General features: G+C 32.7%; 1 non-coding gene across 1 annotated transcript; it reads right to left on the reverse strand.

Moving 5' to 3' along the window:
• Positions 1–4592: 4592 nt before the first annotated feature.
• On the reverse strand, positions 4593–4698 carry LOC128032224 (small nucleolar RNA R71). Its single transcript, XR_008188352.1, has one exon. It is a non-coding gene; the product is annotated as a small nucleolar RNA R71 (small nucleolar RNA).
• Positions 4699–12524: the final 7826 nt, after the last annotated feature.

Genomic DNA, 12524 nt, shown 5'->3' on the forward strand with positions numbered 1-12524 from the left:
TAACATATAATCATATTGTAATTCATCTTTCGTTTCAAAGTTTCATATAAACATAATAATAGGAATCACTTACTTTCACTAAACAATGTGAAAACTAAATAAACAAATTAACCATACATTTTATTCATTCACGAAGCACTTATAAAATTAGTACTAAAATGGTTCATTATATGCTTCCTGTACTCTAATAAGTCAATCCACACTCATCTATATATGTATATGAATATCTAACTTTAATCGTATAATCATCAATATAATTATACTCACGTATGATCAAATAGATCATTGAAAATTTAATATTTACTACTATCTTGTCTATACATTAGCCTATAAGCACATAAATAATTTTGTAAATGCCATCAACCTTTAGCATGATGAACTAATAACTTGACTCAGATACTCGGGTAACTATACCACACCAGGGGCATCAAAGATGCATAATCAAAGTGTAATCAAGAGCATGAATGTGTGATTAGGGGTACCAAAGTGCAATCATTGGCATAGATGTGCCTTCAGGGGTACCGAAGTACAAAAAGGGGTACTTCTTCATTTTTATATACATACTTAAATTCATCTCAGTCACATATAACTTTAATAAAATTCTATGAAAAACACTACTAATAAACTCTTTTCAATATCATATATACGTTAGTATTTGCAACACTCATCGTTATATAAATAACAAGTAATTTCACATATATATAAATCAATTAGCTAGAGAACAACAATAATAATCACAAGTGAATTACATTAAATAATAAATCACTATGAACTTACTTGGCTAAATTGCAAGAATGACTAATTATAGGGCTACTTGGTAATTTTCTCTTTTCCTCGATTTTCATCTCATTTTTATCTAAAATAATAATTCCATTCAATTAATTAATTCAAACAGCAAAACCAATTAATTTTATGCAATTTAGTCTTTTTACATTTTATAAAATTACCCTCAACTTTTCATTTTATTCAATTTAGTCCCTATGTCCTAATCATACAAATAAACCAATTTTATTAAAATTCATACCAGTCAAATATTAAAAGCATCCATTACAGCCCACATTTGTAACAATTTCACACTAAATCCTTGTATTTTACTATTTAAACAATTTAATCCCTAATCGTTAAATTCATCAAAATCACTTAACAAAATACCTATATATAACAACTAATACCTCAAATTTATGATTTAATATCTAAAATCACAAAGGTTCATCAATGGAAACATTCAAAATCTTTAATAGTTTCAAAAACAAAGGTACGGGCTAGCTGGACCTAGTTGCAACGATCTCAAAAACATGAAAATTACAAGAAATGGAGTAACAAACCATACCATGCAAGTATAAAAGGGGACGACCGAAGCTCCCAACTTGTTTATGCATGGTTTTTAGTGAAGAATATGACATTGAATTATGTTTCTTTTATAATTATTATTAACTTTATTAAATTAACATATTTTAACAAATAAATATAATTTAATATATATATTTACTTAGAAAATTACCCATGTGCCATCCACCATAATTTAGTTATGGTTTATTTACAACATAAATCCTTTAATCTTCACTAATTAGACCTTTGAACTAAGAAAATTAATAGCAAGCAACTTTTATAACTTTTGCGTTTAATTCTTTTCCATTAATTAACCATTTAAGCGTCAAAATTTTTAGCAAAACTTTAATAAAACCTTAATAACACTCTATAAATATTTAATAAAATATTTATAGGCTTAGTTTATAGAAATGAGGTCCTGATACCTCATTTTCTAAAAGCACTCGACTTTTAGGTCTTACCACTTGAACTTAATTATTCATTCAAATAACATAATTTTCCTATTCAAAATTTATTTTAATATAATAATTGACTCATAAATATTAAATAATAATATTTACAGGTTCACTTGTTAAATTTGTGGCCACAAAACCACTGTTTCCGACACCACTGAAAAACAGACTGTTACAACTCTCCCCCTTATGAAATTTTGTCCTCGAAATTTCTCACCTGATAATAGCCATTTAGATCAAGTCTTTCTTTCCCTTTTTCAAGAGTAGTCCAACAACAAAATCTATCATAACTCGTTCCCAATCAGACTTCATACCAAAATTTGATGCTATACTTTAACTATAGACATAACAGATATCTCAAAATTAACTTTAAAATTTCCTGTTCTAATCATGTATACCAATAGCCTTGTCTCAAAACGTTATACACTTTTGTCATTGTCAGTTGTAAATCAAATAAAATATGAACTACCTTATTAAGTTGTACCCTATATCCAAAATTATTCGGTGCAAAAATTCTAATGTTTTCCCCTGCATCTCAAATTTCTCTAAAGAATTAACGGTTCTTCATGATATTCAACCCACCATAATTCAAGATCATCAGAATGAAACGTTATTATAGACAACAATTTCTTCTCTGGGTGAGATTGAAGTAGGTACCTTACTTAATTGAATGACTTTGATGCTTTCTTGACGTCATTCAGCAATCATCTGTCGAAACATACCCGTAAAACTCAGATTATCAGATTCCAGACACATTAGATAATTTATAGCATTTAGCTAAAGTTTAAAATTTTCATAGCAGACTCTAACTGACGTTTCCGAGACATCTGCATCTGTAACTTTCAACTGACAAACATTCCATTTCATGGAAACCTTCAAATATCATGTAACTACAATTGTGATATTTGTTCTACCGAGACGATTTTTAACCCGTAATAATATTTCCCAATTATCACTGATCTAATTGATATATCCGTGTATTATACCTTTGGCCCGATGAACTAATAACTTGAATCGGATACTCGGGTAACTATACCACACCAGGGGCATCAAAGATGCATAATCAAAGTACAATAAGGAGCACGAATGTGCGATTAGGGGTACCAAAGTGCAATCAGGGGCATAGATGTGCCTTTAGGGGTACCGAAGTACAAATAGGGGCACAGATGTGCATTTAGGGGTACCGAAGTACAAAAAGGGGTACTTATTCATTTCTGTATACATACTTAAATTCATCTCATTCACATATAACTTTCATACAATTCCAAGAAAAACACTACTAATAAACTCTTCTCAATATCATATATACGTATGTATTTGCAACACTCATTGTTATATAAATAACCAAAGTAATTTCACATATATATAAGTCAATTAACTAGAGAACAAAATGATAATCACAAGTGAATTGCATTAAATAATAAATCACTATGAACTTACAGCTAAATTGCAACAATGACTAATTATAGGGGCTATTTGGTAATTTTCTTTTTCCTCGATTTTCATCTCGTTTTCGATCTAAAATAATAATTCCATTGAATTCATTAATTCAAACAGAAAAACAAATTAATTTTATGCAATTTAGTCCTTTTACATTTTTACAAAATTACCCTCAACTTTTCATTTTATTCAATTTAGTCCCTATGTTCTAATCAAACAAATAAACCAATTTTATTAAAAATTCATACTAGTCAAATATTAATAGCATCCATTACACCCACATTTGTAACAATTTCACACTAAATCCTTGTATTTTACTATTTCAACAATAAAATCACTTAACAAAATACTTATAAATAACAACTAATACCTCAAATTCATCATTTAACATCTAAAATCACAAAAATTCATCAATGGCAACATTCAAAATCTTCAACAGTTTAAAAAATGAAGGTATGGGCTAACTGGACCTAGTTTCAACTATCTCAAAAACTTAAAAATTACAAGAAATGGAGTAAAAAATAATACCATGCAAGGATAAAAAGGGACGACCGAAGCTCCCAAGTTGTTTATGCATGGTTTTCGGTGAAGAACATAATAGGTGAAGAAGATGACGTTGAATTATGTTTCTTTTATTATTATTAACTTTATTAAATTAACATATTCTAAAAAATAAATATAATATAATACATATTTACTTAGAAAATCACCCATACTCAACTTAGCATAAAGCTTCTTCTCATAGAGAATCTGCAAAACAACTCTCAAATGTTCATTGTGCTCGGATTCAAACTTAGACTAGTCCAAGACGTCGTCGATGAAGACTACAATAAACTGGCTAAGGTAAGGCTAAAATACCCGATTCATTGAGTCCATGAAAGCAATCGGAGCATTCATAAGACCAAAGGCCATCATTAGGAACCCGTAATGACCATATCAAGTCTTGAATGCGATCTTAGGTACATCTGATTCCTTCACCTTCAATTGATAGTACCCGAACCTTAAGTCGATCTTGGAGAACACCACAACAACCCTAAACTAATTGAACAAGTCATCAATCCCAAGTAAGGGATACTTATTCTTGATAGAAAACTTGTTTAGTTGTCGGTAGTCAATACAAAGCCTCATATATCCATCATTCTTCTTGATAAAAAATACCAAAGCTTCTCATGGTGAAACACTCGATCTTATGAACCTATGGTCCAAAAGTTCTTGAAGCTGAACCTTAAGCTCCTTAAGTTCCTTAGGTGCCATGTGGTAGGGAGCAATGGACACCGGAGTAATCCCAGGCAATAGATCCATCCCAATCTTTGATTGATAATGCCTTTTATTGATTAGACTCGTAGGCACCTAGATCTATCACAACAGTTTAGCTTAGACGAGAGATTGTTGTCTTTAGGCAGATGGAGGGAGAATTTTTTTATAAGCCATGGGAACATTTCAAAATGTTAATTCAAAAATGCCCGCACCATCAATTTCCTGATTGGATGAGACTATAGGTATTTTATAATGGGTTGGATGCAAATGCACAATTTGGATTAGACGGAGCAGCAATAAGATCCCTTATGAACAGAACGTACGAGGATATGTATGAAATCATTGAGAACATGCACTAAACTCCTACCAATGGCCAATTAAATGATTCACATATAATCAAAAACTCGCTACGGTAAAAGCTATACAAGAAGATGACAAGTATCAACAGTTAGTGGATAGACTCAACCGTATTAGATCTACTTCTACACCATCTATGCATGAGGGAGACAAATCTCTCTTCCACTATATCAACAATCTGACCGAGGATGTAAATTACATCAGGAATAGGGGTGGAAACCATTAGTCAAATACATATAATCTTGACTAGAGAGATTACCCGAATTTGAGATAGGGTGAACCAAGAAACAAGTAATAATTTAAATCTAGTTAAAAACACTAATTACCAACCTCCTTATTTGCATAAACCCCAGGATAGGGTTAACCCAAATGACCATACTTCATGTGGTTAGCTTCAGGATAGAATTGAGGGAGATATACAATCAATGAGAACAAATGTCAAGCAGGTGCAATCTGATTGTACCAACTCCACAAGAACATTGACTAAAATTGAGGATCAAATGAGCCAATTGGTAAGCATGATGGGTGACATCAAAAGAAAACTTGGCACAGGTATTCCTAGAAATACAGAAGATAATCCGTGGAGGGAAGGTAAGGAACATGTAAAGGCAAAAATAGTTTGATCGGGCAAAGTACTAAGTAGCCCAGAAAATACTACTCTGGAAGTAGTTAAGGAGAATATTGATGATCCTCAAAAGGAATTCCCAAAAGTTGAAGAAGAACCAAGGCCAGAAGAGATAAAGGCATCATCGACTGAATTAGAAAAAGAAACACCTAAAGATGCCGAAATAAAAAAAATCCCATTCCCTGCGAGACTTGAAGAAAAACAAAATAGGGATGATGATAAAATTGTAAGTTTCTTGAACCTATTTAAAACATTAAATGTTAATCTACCTTTAATTGAGTTAATTGAGAAGGTTCCCAATACGCAAAGTTTTCAAAGGAAATGATGGCGAGGCATAAAAAAATTAAGGTAGGTACACAAGTTAACTTAAGTGCTTCTTATATTGTAATTATTTCAAGACAGGTGCCTCAAAAATTGAAAAACCCGAGAAGTTTTATTGTTCCCATAGAGATAGGGACCATTCATTTTAATAGAGCTCTATGCAATTTAGGAGCTAGTATTAATTTAACGCCTCTATTAATTTTTGAAAACCTCGAGTCAGGGGACTTGAAAACTACTCAGATAATATTACTGTTGGCTGGCAGGTTTTCGGTGCATCTGAAGAAGATGATGAGATGCCGATCTTATTAGGTAGACCTTTTCTGGTCACCTTTAGGTCCACCATTGATTTAGAGAAAAAAATCAAGTATGAAAATCAATGGTGAGACAGAAATGTTTAAATGTGGTTATCAATCAAACGAGGAGAAGTTAGGGGAACAATGCAAAGAGTTATATGTTTTTCTATCAATCCTAAGTAAGGGGACAAATTTCCTTTTATGAATACAGAAAGAATAAACAAGTTCAAGGAAAAAATACAAGCAGGTAAGAGTGGAATGGCATGACGAGAGATGGACTAATACTAATTAAATGAAAGAGTTGCCCAAACGCAAATTGATGATAATGTTGGATGAACCCAACAGTAAAACTTAAAAATTATTTAAATTGTTGCTTAAATTTTGTAAATTTTTGTATATTTAACTAACGACATAGTTTAGATGTTAACTTTTATTTGATATATGTTTATTTTGACATTAAAGGCATCTTCAAGATTGAAAATTGGGCTAACCTTTTGTGCAAAATTCAAGAATTGAATAAACCAACTCGACGTCATGACACCACACTCTTATGTCGTGACATGGAGAATAGTCTTTCCAGATCTCCAAACTAGAAGATGTGTCACGACACGGAACCCCTGTGTCGCGACATCACTACAATTTTTTGCAAGGTTGACCCGACCCATTTGTGAAACCCAGTAACCAACCATTTATTTTACCCAATTTTTAACCCCTTAAAACTCACTTTTAAAACCTAAAACCATATTTACTCTTAACCCCGAATCCCTCAAACTCTCTTAAATCTCTGAAAACCTTTAAAACCTTTAACCCCTAACCTCTTAAACATTTTATTTTTCTTTACTCTTCAATCATACTTGGTACAACAAGGAACTAGAACATCGCAAGAGCAAGGAATTCAAATGAACTGTGACTATACATTTAAGGTTAAGGGTTACTAAATTCAACTTTTTTACTATTCTATTAAACTATTTGCTTAGTATTTCATTAAGATTGAAATTTCATGCCTCCTAGAAAAGTTAAAAGAACCAATGAACATGTAACCGCTTAAACCTGGCCTAGACGTTATGGTTGAATCTCAAATATCACATTGGCCATATTGATGGCATGGAAAATAATTTAGCTATTTTCTCTTGAAACTCATCTTTGCTAAAATCGTCATTGTTGAGAAAACCAAATTTTGTTTGAAATTGTTTATCGTTAGAAAACCCAAGTTTTGATATTTTTTTCAAAAAGTGTCGCACTTCAATTAAAACATCGCAGTAGATAATTTGCATATCTAAAACTCGATTGTCATTTTCAAAACATAGATTTAATATATATCTCATAAAATATCAATTTTGTTATGAAAACAAAGTATTGAGTTTTAAAAACACCTTTGTTGGGCCTTGTTTGACTTAGTTATGAAAAATCCATCATAAACTGTCAATTTCACAATCTTTTAAATGATAATTTTAAACCTAAATCTTGCAAAACAAAATCCAAAGTCCAAAAAAAAATCCTTAGCAAAAGTTCACAGTATTAAAAGCACATCCCCAAAATATTGAGTACCAAAATAATATGTTTTTCTAAAAATGACAGAGAGCACCTCCGTAAGTCAAGCTCGTCCTAACCTCGATTATTATTCAAAAATTCAGAATTAAAAATAGGTGAGCTTTTAAAGTCCAATGTGAGATCAACACATAAAATATACACTTGCATACATAACAATATATATATAACAATCACAATATAATCATACATCATCAAGATAATAGAATTTAACACTGATATCTATGCATGAACATATCGATGCATATTTAAAATTGATGCACATTTTATAAAATTCCTACACATCTCTACTACGTACCAATATCGAGTTCCCCAGAACTTGTCCATCTAAAACACCGTTTGTGGACATGCCACCACTGATTTGCAGATAAACTACCACTGATAACATTGATGTGGACAAGCCACCATTGATATGCAGATTTACTGCCACTGATTTGATTATGTGGACTAGCCACCACTGATTTATAGATATACTACCACTGCTTCCACCTTTAACAAAATCCCACCCCACGCATGTGATATGTCAATTATCACTTATAACACATGTAGATCACTTATACATTTATGCATGTAAACATGCTCTCATAATCACTTAACACATAATAATCGATTTTAACATGTTTAACATTCTTTTCACATTAGATCATATATCTTGATTTTCATACACATATACATAAATCGCACATGTTTAAAGCATCACATATAACACATAAGCCATATATCACATATCATAAGCATGAGTTTACACATACATCATAATCACAACCATAGACATATTGATTATCATGTGTTTCAATGAACCACTTGGTTAGAATCACTTATTTAATATCCCTCTCGATAAGTTATACAACTCTTCACGAATATTTAGAGTATTCATATTTTTAATATAATTAAATTATTAGTGAAAAAATATTGATGTCACACACAAAAATGGTATTGATCCCACACCTTAGATTGTAGATCTGATTTGCCTCAACCCTTATTAATAGTTTCACTCGATCTATCTCACAAGACGATCTATCACATAAGTAACATGTATTAGTGTAGATCTTTGAAAATGTTTTGTCACTTAAGAGATCTATGACATATAGTCTCAACATCACTTACCCCATGATCTAAGACTCTTGAAAGGAGAATAATTTCAGATGCGAAGTTAGGGCTCTCCCCTATGATTATTGTTCGGCCTTTCAAAGTATACGAAGTAGTATTAGTACCATAGTAGATAAATAAATAATAAAATATCACTATGACTCATGGAACTATACTATTCGACCATGTTAAAGAAACACTAGGAAAAGGGTTTTTACTACCCAAAATGATCTTTACTTACAGTTGATTAATTCAAATCGATCAATGAGTTGAGAAGGAGCGTTATCAGAAAATTGGGTGATCTAGAATTACAATGAAAGAAAGAGTTTGATTAAATTAAAAAGAGAAACGACACAAAGAGAGGGAATTGAAAAGAAAAGAAATATTTTTGGTCACCGGCAGTGGTGGCGGTGGTGGTCTGACGACGGACCAGCAATGGAGGAGATATGTCAGAGTGTGGTTATGTGGCGATCCAACGGTTGTGGAGTTATGTGGTTAGGCTTAAGACAGGGGAAGAAAGGAGTAGATGAAGAAAAATAGAATAAAAATAGAGGATGAGGAGGACTTGCGGTGGCACATAGCGACGACCACGGTGGCGACGGGAGGAGGGAGATGAGAAAAGTGGAAGTGCGACGGCCACAACAGGTGGTGATTGATGGAAAGAGGTTTGGGTCACGGTGAAGGAAGAAAAATATTATTTAAGGAGTGGTGGTGGTGGTTGGCCAAAATGGAGATAAAAAGCTGAGAAAAGAAATAAAAAATGGAAGAAAGTGAGAGGGAGAGGGTGTATGGACAGCAATGGAAGGGTGGAATGCTTGGTCTACCTTGGCCAGGTTTAATGTATCTTGCAAATAGGTAAGGTGTGAGATTATGGCAATGGAGGGGGATATGGAGTAAAAAACGAATCATGTATCCCTTAACTATAGCAAGTTTTAACTTCAATGGAGGAAACAAATCCTCCTAATTATGGTGATAGAGGTGGACGACAATGTTCATTAAACATGAGAAAAAATTGTCAAAAAAATTAATTCAAGAGTGTGAACAATGAAGCTTGAACCTTAGACCACTAGGATATGATTTCCCTTGTTCTCATTCATACGTACAAAATAAAAATAAAAATATGGGATGACATTTGTTAAGGGTTTGAAACAAATTTGCACCAAATAGTAATTAACGAGAGTGAAGAGGTTCAAACTTAGATCATCAAGGACAACTCCGCCACTACTCAATCACTATAATTGATATTTATTTATTATCAAATGAGCAAAAGATAATCTAAATAAAAATTTGGTCGTGACCACTCTAAATTTATTAACCCAAGTTTTACTAACCCAGTTTTTGGGATGTGACAAAATCCTAACAATCGATGGGTCCAAACCCCCTAATTTCGCAAACCCGAATATTGGAAAATATTTTACTAAACTTCAAGGAAAAACCTTTACCAAGAGGGGGGGATTCAATTTGTTAATGGTTTTGTGTAAGGAAATATGGCCTTTACTTAGATATCATAGGTGAGACGTTTTTGGACGATCCTTAGAGACAATGTTATGGTCCTTATTGTTCAAGAGTTTTATGCATGTTTAGAAGACCAAGAATCTAGAAATACTGAAGGTCGAATGTGGGGTATGGTACTTGTACAAGGGAAGGAAGTGCGAGTAACCTCTCGAATTATTTGTGACTTTTATAATGCTCCATACTATGAGAATGATTTTATTGATGAAACTAATCTAGAATATTTTTGAGGCATCGATATGGATAGTATTATAAACTTTTTGAATGAAAGGAGGGGTGAATGGAAATATCGCGCAGGTACCAATATCCCAGTATCCTTTCATCAAGCAATTATGTTTCTTGAGGATAAGATGTGGATTCAATTTGTGTGTACATGAACAGTACATACTTTAAATCTTTTTAACATTAATACTTTTAGAGCGGTTTTACTTTATGCCATTTTGTTGAAAAAATAGGTTAGCATCGGTAAATGGATCCACCAGAACATTAAGAGGTGCATATGTAACCAAAAGGTGAGAGTTTTCTTTCCTCATCTAGTGACAGCCTTATGCAAAAAGGTGGGTGAATCTATGACATCCACAGAGTAGTCGCTGAAACCTTCTAGAAGTATCACCGAGGACACAATGTTCCAACAATACATTGAGTTGTGAGCCAAAAAAATAAAAGATTGAAACAAGCGAAAACAAGAAGTGAAAGCTACACTAGCTTCATCCCAAAGGTTGACACAAGCTCAACATGAACTTGGTGAGAGTTGTCATCCAAAGCTCGATTGGATGATTCAATGGATGTAGGAATCGGGACCAATTTTTTAAGAATTTACTAAGCAAAACAACATTCGGGTCCTCAGTTATACACCTAACATGTTAGGGCCAACAGATATGAAATAAGAAGAAAAGGGGCAAGATAGCGAGGAGGATGATGAGGATGACGAAAGTGAGGAGATGGATTTTGAAAAGAATGATTGAACATTTTTTATTTTTGAAAACTTGTATTAACTTTTGGACACTTTTAATTTTAACCTTGTAGGAGTAGGCCTAATAGTAGTTTACTATTATTATTATTTTACTTTGTTTAATTTTTCTATGTAGGAACCCAACACGAAAGAGACACAAACAATTCAAACTTTTACGAGCAAAGGAGGAAGCACCCACCAATAAGAGCTGAAGCGACCATGATCAATCGAGTAACTTCTTTCCTTATCTATTTATGGGCTATATATAGAGGACAATGTGTCAATTAAAGTGTGGGTGGTAACATAGGAAATTTGTTTTAAAATTTTTCTTTGATTTTTCTTGTTTCGGTGTGCTTGAGCTTGTAAAAATACAAGCAATTGGTTAAGAAGAATGTATAGAGGGTGATTATGTTTGCAAATAATTTCGGCATGATGGTAACTGATTTTAAAATTGTAATTATTAGACCACTAAGTTCTATATGTTACACTGTAAATAGGCATTAAGCAATCAACTATACCAACTGATATTCAAAATACAAAGAAATGAGCATGCTAGTACGAATGATAAATGGTTGAATTTGTATTTTGTTGATTGATTAAATTTGTGCATGTTGAGATGATTAGGGATGGCATAAGGCATTGTTTGGAACACATCCAAAGCCAATAAACTGATCTATTTGTTTTTCACCTTTAGTACCAATTTTTGAGCCTGTTAACACTTCTTGATAAACCACATTACAAACCACTAAGCTTTCAATATCAATTTGTGTTTAACCTTTTTCTTTGGTTATGCATTGGATGACTATAGATGTCTGGCCATACGTATTGAAGGTTAAGTATATACATCACAGTGGAGTTTGTAAAAATAGAGTGAAAATAGGAAAGATTGGTGTGGTATAGGAACTATAATTTAGCCTAATGTGAAAAACAAAAAGGTAAATCCAAAAAGGAAATTAATACAAGTAGAAAAAGTCTTAAAATAGCAAAAAAGCATTCATGAGTGAGATGTATTGAAAAAAGAAACGTCACAAAGTCACAAAATAAAAGAAAAACTCATTCATTAGTGCACAAAAACTCGTAGGGCTAGCCGTAGTTAATATGTCATGCTATGACTTCCTATATATAGAGAGAGAGACAAGGAAGGTGAGAGAAGGAGAAATAAGGTGATGAGCAGGTAAGGGTCACTCAGGGGGGAAGAATAGGGATCAATACGATATGCCAAAACATTTTCGTGTTTGCACCCCTCTTGATGCTTACTATCTTTGAATTCCATACTTGTCCTAAGCCTTAGAATGTTACAAGCCAAAAATCCCTATGTGACTTAAATATCATTATGCATGAATGGACAT

Source organism: Gossypium raimondii, chromosome 8 (assembly GCF_025698545.1).
Source record: "Gossypium raimondii isolate GPD5lz chromosome 8, ASM2569854v1, whole genome shotgun sequence".
Classification (NCBI taxonomy): Eukaryota; Viridiplantae; Streptophyta; class Magnoliopsida; order Malvales; family Malvaceae; genus Gossypium; species Gossypium raimondii.